Here is a 10,308-nt window from a genome sequence, read left to right as displayed (position 1 = left end):
GATGATTGTAAAAGAACATGATTTTTCCAATAACTTAACCAATATGTGTCCCCCCCAGTGTTAAACTCATTCCTACGCCCCTGAATATAATTAATCTGCAAATTAAAGTGAATTTAGTCAGCTCTCAAGGTAGTCACACAAATTGTTTGCAATATATAGTCATCATTATTAGTTTGTAATAACATATATGATTTTATGAGTATAAATCTGTGCAGATGTTTGCTAATAAAATCTTTTGTTAAAGGTGTTCAGGGACGAGTACACCGCATATGTGCCTTAAAAGGTTCATCAGTAGATCTGCCCTGCTCAACTGAACATCCCACTTCAAGCATAAACTTGTACACCATACACTGGGATGGATCCAAGTTTGTTGTGACTGACTTGTCTGGAGATGGAAATTCAACTTACATTGCTGGAAAGAGTACAGCCACTGTAACGATGAATGACCTAAGAGAGAGTGATTCAAAGTTTTACTGCTGCGGAAATATAACTGACAAAGCAGGACACTGCTGGAGCCATAGAGTTGAGCTTAACGTTACAGGTACAGTGACAGGCTGTCATTTATTGATTTTAGAATGGCATCAGTATATTAACTCTTGTTTTATTCACCATCATCTCAGACCTGCAAGTAAAGGTGATTTTCCTGCCACAGGAGGGACAGACAAGACGACGTGACTGTGTCGCACAGCGTGTCCTACTGGGGACTGAAACCCGCCTGCAGCTACATCGTTTTGGTACGCTAAGAACGGAGAGTTTCTGCTATCAGGTAACTGGGTCTCGCCTCGGTGACCAAATAGCTGGTCTATGCTGTGACGGAGCCAGTCGGAGAGTACGCTCCTGTGCTATAGAAGGCTACGGAGGATCTCAGAGCCCCTGAGGGAGTCTCAGTGGGTGAGTGACAATGTGATGAATCGCGAGCTAAACGTGCTCTTAAAGTTATAGATTTTGGATAAATCTTAAAAGATACATTATGATTTTGTATAGTCTATCTTGATACAACATATCATATATACATAGCACAACTTATCACTCAGCAGTGATGTCACAGTGTCCTGGGGTACACCTGTACATCTCTACAGCAAGGTGAGAAGTTAAACCACTGCAGGTCAGTTAAAACAAGATTTTCAGGGGGTATTAAGTTGCCCTTTAATAACTCATTGCAACCTTAAATTGTAATGCTATGATATACTGTGAATACCTTCATTATTAAAAATACTCAATGTCATTTCTTTTTGCCCAGATTCTGTCACATCAACCTGCTTTACTGTGACCTATGCTAAAGGGAGAATGTGTTCTTATAAGCAGACATCAGAGGATGAGCCCTGCTCCATCACATACCCAACAGGTTAAATTTCCCCAAACATACACACATTCCCACCTGCACACCCTTTAAAGGGTAACTACACCCTCAAATTCTGCTAGAACTGTAGAGGCAACTAACTGTGTCGTGGGTATGTGGAGCTTTGACAGTCACTAGATGTCTCAATGCATACCATACCACACACACCTTTTTAAAAAAAAGGAACAATACCTAACATTACCTTGTTACTGACAGTGACAGTACTTTCACAAATGATTTCTTACAGTCAGTAATAATCAAATAATTCATTTGAATAATAATTTAAAAAAAGATTCATTGGGCGTCCGGTTAGCTCAGTGGGTAGAGCTGGTGACCCATGTACCGAGGCTGAGTCCGTTGCTGCAGGGGCCGCGCAGGCGTTCGAATCCGCACTGGTGCGCCCGTTTGCTGGCCTGTCATTCCCCCTTCTCTCTGCCCCCCCTTTTCACTGTGTGGTCTTTCGAGCTGTGCGGGACTGCATCATAAAGGCAATAAAATACTTTAAAAAAGATGTATTAACTAATATAACATGGCACAGTAACTGAAGTGTATTTATCATCTCCTAACAGAAGTACATGTTCAAAGGACTAGAGTAGATGCGGACTCTATCAGACTGACCTGTACGCCCAGCTGTCCTCTGACTGACCCTCAAACTGCCTATAGGTGGTACTTGAGGAAACGCCTTTACAGATTATCTGAGAGTCAAAACTTAACAGTTCCTACATGGTCCGTTGTGTACGATGTTTTCTCCTGTGCTATAAAAGGCCACGAGGAACTGCACACTGCTGAAGTCTGTGAGTATAAATGAGCTTTAATGGTCTATTATAACTAAGGGACATTTGCATCGGGTAGCCATAGAAAGGAGATAATAATGTTTGAACATCACAGGGAAACAACAGAAACACCTAAACCTAAAGGGTTTAAAACTTCTAACTTATAAGCTTCTATAACTGCAGATATGATTTATGATTAATTAGAACGTAAGTCTCTAGTTACTTTTTATTATTGACTCTCTATATGATGATTGCTTATTATACAGAGATGGCCAGTGAGAAGTTCAGGAGTATTTGTTTGTGATTTACCAACATTTATAACAGTTTTATCACCAAACAGAAACATGCAGAACATTGATTAGTGCAGATTTTAAGTAATAGTGTCAAAATCTACAATGCTATACAGTGCTAAAATGTATTGAATTCAAAATGTTGCAAATCTTAAAATCTCTAATTCTTATCAGCACAAAAATACAATGAGAAACAATTAAGAAAAAAATGCCTTTACATGCCTTTGAAAAATAAATACAAATTAAATAAATACTTTTATTGTCATTGAACAGAGAACACGTACTGAGACAATAAAATGCTGTTAAGCAGCTAACCAGAAATGCAAAAAGCAAGTGCAGAGTTCATATTTTATAGAGATACTAAATAGAATAAACAGTAAGGGGTAGATATGAATATGTTAAGATATATAGAACATTAACATTGTTTACAGTATGAACAGTGTCAAATGAATAGGTAACTATATTTAAGCTTCTCTGTAGATCCAATTAATGTTTTATCAGTTTTTGCCCATTTAACCAGTCACTTTTGCTACTTTCAGAGGGATGTTCTAACTATTTTCAGGGTTTATAAGGGCGTAAATAAAACATTTGAACAACATATGTATTTTATGTCTGCAATAGAGTTAAAGTTGTCTAGGTTACGTATTTTTTAAATAAACCTAAAGTAATGTAATGATGACCCTACAGAGAATTATCACCTGAATCTGCTGCTTTATCGAGCTTGTTTTGCTGTCCTATCTATATTTCAGGTAGCGTAGATGGCACCTGCTGGAGTGGGAATTATGCCAGTAGACGACTCTGTGCTGTGGAAAGCTCTTCAGTTAACATTTCCAGAAAATACACAGTCAAAGAATCCAGTCAAAGAATCAACAAAAACCATAAATTTTGGTATAAATTAAAGAGAAGTGGTGAGGATGATGCTGAGAAATTGATAGGGAATGCAAATCATCTGGAGTATCATGACAACATGCATGGCAGCCACATCCTAAGAATCAATAACCTGCAGATGAATGACTCAGCAGAATACATATTTCTACATGATGAAAAATGGGCATGGTCTGATTCTCCTGGAGTGACTTTGGTTGTCACAGGTAATTATTTTTAGGTTGAATATCTTTCAGAATTTGTCACTCTCTCATCACATACCAGCATCAGTCAGCAAACTACACTCTGTCTGTACACTGCGGTTGAAAGGCTGGTTCAGACTTAATGTGGTAATAATGCAACACTTTGTCAAACACAGTAGCTTTGTCCATATTTTGATGAATCTATTATAGTGTTTTCCTGCTTAGTTTTGTTGTTTGTTTTTTGCTTCAACTCCACTCAAAACAGCTGAACATGAACAGGAGTCAGTTCAAGCGTTTTAAGGCTGTCTCTGTACAAAATCCAACCAGTTATGTAGGAGCTTTCGTCTTTTGAATCTTTACTTTATGACTCACATTCTGAGCAATCAGTGTATCTTTTTTACTCTTTACTCTAAAAGATTTCTTCTTCTAAATGACTGTTTATCCAATTGGCACAGTCAAGTTTCAAAGCATCAACACATGTCTCTATCTTTACATTTACTAGACCAAGTCATAACCATCTTTCAGGTCTGGAAGGCTGACAGTTTACTCTTCTGCAGGTGGCTGACATGGAGGGGTCAGCAGGGAGTCCACTGAACCTGCAGCTACCCAGCGTGTCCTCTGGACTGACACACAACTACATCTGGTACCTGAACAGTCGACCTCTGGACCCTGCAGAGAACCAGAACAACACACCTTTGCGTTCTAGACCCAGTCAGCAGTCAGCATGCAGGAAACTACTCCTGTGCTGTCAAAACCCACAGCTCAAATGAAAAGACTCTCACTGTTAAAGGTTTGCATGGGTGTTAATTCAAACTGAACAGTTTGTAGGTATTAGAAGCACTTTTGCAATTGTAACTCAGGCATTGTAAATGAAAATGGCACATATTCAACCCTCTGTCTCCATATTCTTTTAAAGTTTGTTTCCAACCAGTACCACAAATCTTACATCCACCTCTCTCTGGCTCTAGGGACATCAATGCCACTGATTAATGCAATAAGACTGGCAGTTATATTACTGATCCCAGTTCCACTACTTTTGTTCCACCTGTGGCTGAGGTAAAGGACTCTATTTTTATGTGTTTCTAATTTTATTTAATCTTATATTTCCCTCAGTCAACTCTGTTTTAACTGTCCTGCAGGTGGACTCGCAGTGTGAGAACATCTCAGTGAATCCTTCAGCACAGAGAGAACCAGCAGACAGTAGGAAGACACTGTGTACCATCTGGTCATGTATCTACGCCGAACACTGTGCACCGTGTGAAAAAAATGCCTGTCTTTATCATTTAGGTAGAATTTCAAGAATTTCATTATACAACAGCATATATATTTAGTTGTACGTTTGAAATCATATACTATGTGATCCAAGTGAAAACATGAATATAACGTTATTAATATTAGTTTGATGGATATATTGAGTTTGATAGTAAGTCAGGACTTTGACTTTGTCAGTTTGTTGTGCATTTCTTGTTTCCAGAGTGGCTAAAACATTTAACGCAGCTTAATTATTTCATTGGAAGGTTTGTAGTAATTTTTACACTGTAAAATTAAAAGACTATAAATATAATTTGTACTCAAACTACTATAATCATTATTATTGAAATACAAGTTCATGGCTGATCATTGGTCTTTGTGATGCTGCACAGAAATGACCTGTTTTTATTGATCTTATCCATTGTGTTAACTCACACTACATGTTTTAATTGGCCTTTCTGCACAACCAGAACCTGTGAGCTTTATGCTGACACTACGCTGCCACCCAAAGGCAGAGTGCAGTAGAAGCAGTGAAGGTGGGGAAAAAAAGGGTTTCAGGCTGGATGGCAAACTGTTCAACAGAACAGTTATGTTTTCATTTTGTGGCTTTTTAGGCTGCTATAGAACCCACACAAGTATAATCTGTACGGTGTCTGCCTAGATTAAAGCTCCCCTCCACTCAAAAATATGTTTTTCCTCTTGTTCCTACAGCTGAATGTTTGGATGCTTCACTGTACAGGGGATTGCGTCAAAGATTAGATTATCAAACAATATGGACCGAAACAAATCTTACAAGAGCAACATACATATCTTTTCAATCCAAGTTAACTTTATCTGCCCTTGACTAAATTAAAGTTCTTTTTCATCAAGCAATTATTATGCCACTGTGATGTAGAGTGCATAGCTTTACACAGAAAAAGAGCGATTAGATTACACTGCGTGTGCCCAAAAATCACCCAAAAATATTCTCTGCATCCTGTAAGTTCAGGAAATATGCATTTGATATGCCTTTTCACCCTGCATCATTGATTAAAAAATGAAGCCAAGTGTGCAATGACATATTTGTACAGAATGAACAAGAAAGTGTTAAATGCAGTGCAAAAATGTATCTCATCTCTATATGCAAAATAAATCTAGCATACCACCCAGCCACTGCAGCACCCTTCTAGCTGGCTGATGCTGGAACAATTTGGAGTATTGCTTGAATAAAAAGCACATCAAAATCTATTTGCAGTCACAACAAAATAAATAAATAAAGTTGAAAATGTTGGCCCAAAGACAAAAAGTGGAGTAAGTCAATAAGGTGCTGTGGAACAGTAAAGGTCAGAGACTGGAGCAGATACCTGTGGTGTACAGTGACACCTATTGTACACTGGGAGACACATAGTGTGCATGTCCTGACAAAAACTGATACACACACACAAAAACTGTACATGTACGGACACAGACAACAACAGCCTACAGATACAAACACAGAAATACACACATGCAAACATGCTGCAATACTCACTCATTGATGCTGCACTGCCAAAAACCCACACACTTAGAATGTTAATGTCTGTGAACAACTTTCTAAACTTTCTTTTTATTCATAAATGGAATTTCAAATCACTGCCCTAATTTCTCTTCCCGCTTCTCTCCTTTTCTGGCTCACTCGCTCGCATCTCCTCTCACACTTGCAGTTGAAATGGAGATTGTGTTTTCACAGTAATGCAGAGCAGACCTCCTAAAAATGGTCTCACTTAATAATTCAGCATTTGAGTAAAGCTGGAAATCTGAATGTCACTGCATGTGATTGTGTGTATAAGTGAGACTGAAAGACAGTGAAGAGGAAAAGGGAGAAAAAGACAGGGCAAGGGAAAGCAGCGGGAGAGAGCGAGGCTTGAGAATGAAAGAAGAGAGGAAAGAGCAGGAGAAAGAGATAAAGAGAATTTAGAGAGTGGTGTAATAGGGTTTGAAAAGCCTTTTAACATTAGTACTTACGGGCTACTAAGACTGTGTGCAAGCATGTAGATAGTAAAGAAAGCTTGTGTGTGTGTGTGTGTGTGTGTGTGTGTGTTTACTGTAGACTGGATTCACACAGTGATGTAGACACCTTCCTCATGACAATACAACTGTCTTTAAGTATTTCTCTGAATGACTCTCTTTCTCTGTTTAATCCTTTGGACTGGTATATATTTAATAATGAAAAAGGAACTCTGACATTTTGGTAAGTATGCTTATCTGCTTTCTTGCTGAGAATTGATTGATATACCACTTTTATGTCTGTACAGTAAATATGAAGTTACAACTGGCAGCCAGTTAGCAGTACAACAGTAAGCCTGGCTCTGTTTGAAGGTAACAAAATCTGCATAACATAACCACAAAAACTAACTAGCTTACACATTATATTTCATTAGAGGTGGTAATCTCACCTTCAAACAGAGCTAGGCTAGTTGATTTCAATTTGTGCTTCGATCTTCACATCACACTCCTGCCAAAATAGTGCATGAGTGCATTTTATAAAATGTAATTTATTATTAATGGATTTTGAAGGCCCAGTGTGTAGAATTTAGTGGCATTTAACAGCCCTATCTAGAGCAAGTATTTGCTTTGTCCTTTCTGGGGCCGCTACACAAGGCGAGGTATCTGTAGATATAAACGTCTCATTCTAATGTAACAAAAACACAAATATTCTTATTTTCAGGTGATTATACGAATAAAAACACAATATTATATTCTGCCAATAGAGCCCCCTAAATGTTATAGACTGACCTTTAAGAGGCACCTATATGGAATAATGGTTCTTACCTGTACTTTTTTCATTAGCATAATTCATTAAGTGCATTTTGTAAATTCCTTTTTGTACCTGCTTTTTGAGTGTGTATTCCAAGGAGAAACGGGTGTGTATTATAAAGGTTCCTATGTAATACACAGAGTATGTAGTGGCAGGCTGTAGCTGGGTTTAACTGCGGCATGCAGAGTGTAACAGCATTCAAGCTGTCAACCCAGTTCACTATAAGGGAACTGAACTAGACAGGAAATCAGAAACACACCATTCTCTACTCCAAAAGAGCCTGTGTTATAACGCTCACACTGATGGCGCTCTGAGCTCAAAGAGGCGGGTGCAGGCTGTGGGTGGGCTGGTTTCCACTGAATTTCGAATGGATTTGACAAACAACAATAGAGTTGATGTGGCATTTTCAAATGTAGGGCAGTCATTTCAGCACACAGAAGGTAGCAAATACAAGGCTGTAAGGAGTACATTGAGATTGGTTGTTCAGTGGGATGGTGCTTTCTGTGTGAGGAAAGAGTGATGTCTCAAAAAAGAAGGTGGAAATAGCTATTTAAAGTGTCAGCAATGTTGCATATTTTTATTATGCAACCCTGCTGTGGCATATTTTTTCATCTGAGTTCACACATTTAAGTCAACAAAGATTTGAGGTGAACAGATTCTGAATTCCATTGTAAAACCCACTATTTGTATTCCTTTGTATTTATTTTGCATCAATCAACTTTCAGCCCTTTGCTGATTGATGAATGATTTGATTTACTTTCCACACATCTGTTTAAAAAGACCTTTAATTTCCCAGTGAAAATGTCAAATACCTTTTTACACTGACAACAGTGAGTCGTTGATCAGTACAGAAACCTCCTGGATGCTTTGGAAAATTCCAAAATGTGATGTGATTTATCATCATGATGGCAAAAAAGGGAACTTTGTGGGCAAAGACTGAAGCACACAAACATTCTACAGCCACAGATCATGAAATAAAACAAAAACAAAGCTGGATTGTTCACAATTATGGCTTAAAATTGTTTTTCCTTTCTTGCTTTGCATACCTCCAAATTTTTCAAAGTGTCAACACATTTATTTTGGACTTTAATAAGTGGATAAGCAATTATAAGTTTTATAGTTTTTGGAAAACCATTGCCAGTAATGTAAAATAGTGAGGAAAGCAGCAAATAAGACTAAAGTCCATTAAATGTGTTTTCAGTTCTACAAAAGTAATTTGGCTCAAGTATTTTAGATTTAATTTGATTTCTGTTTTAAGTTGGATATTTGCTGTAGCAGCAGATACGCGGTAACTGTGGAAGCATACTAACGTGGCTGTACTGTAAAAGGTGGTGCATAGGACACAGTACACTGTCTTCTTTAATATTGTTGGACTGTGACTCCTGGAGGTGCTGAAGTGAATCAACCATGAGTGAATATTATTACCACACTTAACCCTGAGACCTCTGACCTGTCTCACCTGGCATCTGATGATTAATTCATTGAGATGGGTAACTGTCAGACAGGCAGAATGAAAGGCAGATTAAACAGGGAAAGGGACAGATGGCTTGGAGACAGGAAAACAAGCAGATAGTCAAACTGAAAGACAGAAGAGACATGCCTCTATTGTAAGATAAAAGAGACAGGATTTAGATAAATGAGTACACAATGGCAGTTTTGATAAGTTGGCAGAGCAGTAAAAGAAGCTGAGAACATCACTAATGTGTTAATTTATGAGTCTGGATAACTTCAGAGTCAAAACAAGATCAACCTAAAAAAATCTTAGGTCTGATTTCCAAAGCCATCCATACTGTATGAGTGAAAGAGGACAAAAAAAAACTTTGTGCTTCTGTTGGTTAAAAAAATAGCTTGAACTTTACTGAACATGATTCGCTATATAATAAGGTTCCCATCCTAAATGCCACAGCAATTATATGATACATCCTTGTGTACTTTATACTATACAATGTCAGTGACAAATTATCTCCAACTGCAACTTGTTTAGGCTGCTTATTTTCTCTGTGCAAAAAGAATAAAAACAAGATGTGTTTTGAACCCTTGTTTCTTGCATATCCAAAAATCTACAGATGTATTTTACAAAAATACTGTATACAATATACTGAATTGAATTATGGATGAGCCGTCTAATGAGCAAATTAGCGAGTCAGTTACAGCTGCAGTATTACTCCCCTCCTGAGGATAATCAGTTATTTAAAAAAACACATATTTCATTAAATCGTTGCCTGTCAGAAAATACAAAGCTGGTAAAAAAGAGAGGAGGCAATGTGATCTTGGAATAAACCCTCTTCATTGAGTGACAGTTTGGCTCGTTTGACAGCTCACAATGTGAGGCCTCTGACAAAAATATCAAACAGTTTGATGACAATCTGGACGTCCCAGATGAGGTCATGATCACAGGATGCAATTAAACGGGTCGCCAACCCTGTCACAGTATGTGGGCGACCAAGCTCCACACTGACCCTGCTGACTTGCTGATTCCAAAAAAACTTGTAGGGGACGGTCTACCAGAACGCAGGCCTGTTCATTAACACATGGACTGCAGAGAGTGACAGTGTCACATCCCCTTCTTCCCTCTCTCTATGTCTCTGCGTGAATGAGTAGCCATTCTTTATTCTGCCTTGAACCAATTAACATGACAGGTGCACCAGCTGGCACAGGAGGAACTGAGTCTGCTTTCTGCTAAGAACACACCCACCCATATTGCAATAGAAGGTATGTACATGTTGTTACCAGGTAAGGTTGGCCGATGAGATGAATATAGTGGCTAATGTTGATTGGCATCAGTGGTGTTTTGTTTTTTCTTTGCATTTTT

General features: G+C 38.3%; 1 long non-coding RNA gene across 1 annotated transcript; it reads left to right on the top strand.

Moving 5' to 3' along the window:
• Positions 1 to 4,125: 4,125 nt before the first annotated feature.
• Positions 4,126 to 5,239, top strand: LOC118342149. The gene is made up of 3 exons (XR_004797463.1): positions 4,126 to 4,259; positions 4,438 to 4,525; positions 4,609 to 5,239. It is a non-coding gene; the product is annotated as an uncharacterized LOC118342149 (long non-coding RNA).
• The last annotated feature ends 5,069 nt before the right edge of the window (positions 5,240 to 10,308 follow it).

Source organism: Morone saxatilis, unplaced genomic scaffold (assembly GCF_004916995.1).
Source record: "Morone saxatilis isolate NCDOM2014 unplaced genomic scaffold, NCSU_SB_2.0 Contig8, whole genome shotgun sequence".
Classification (NCBI taxonomy): domain Eukaryota; kingdom Metazoa; phylum Chordata; class Actinopteri; family Moronidae; genus Morone; species Morone saxatilis.
Note: the sequence above shows the minus strand (reverse complement) of the source record. Positions and strands in the feature narration are given on the sequence as shown.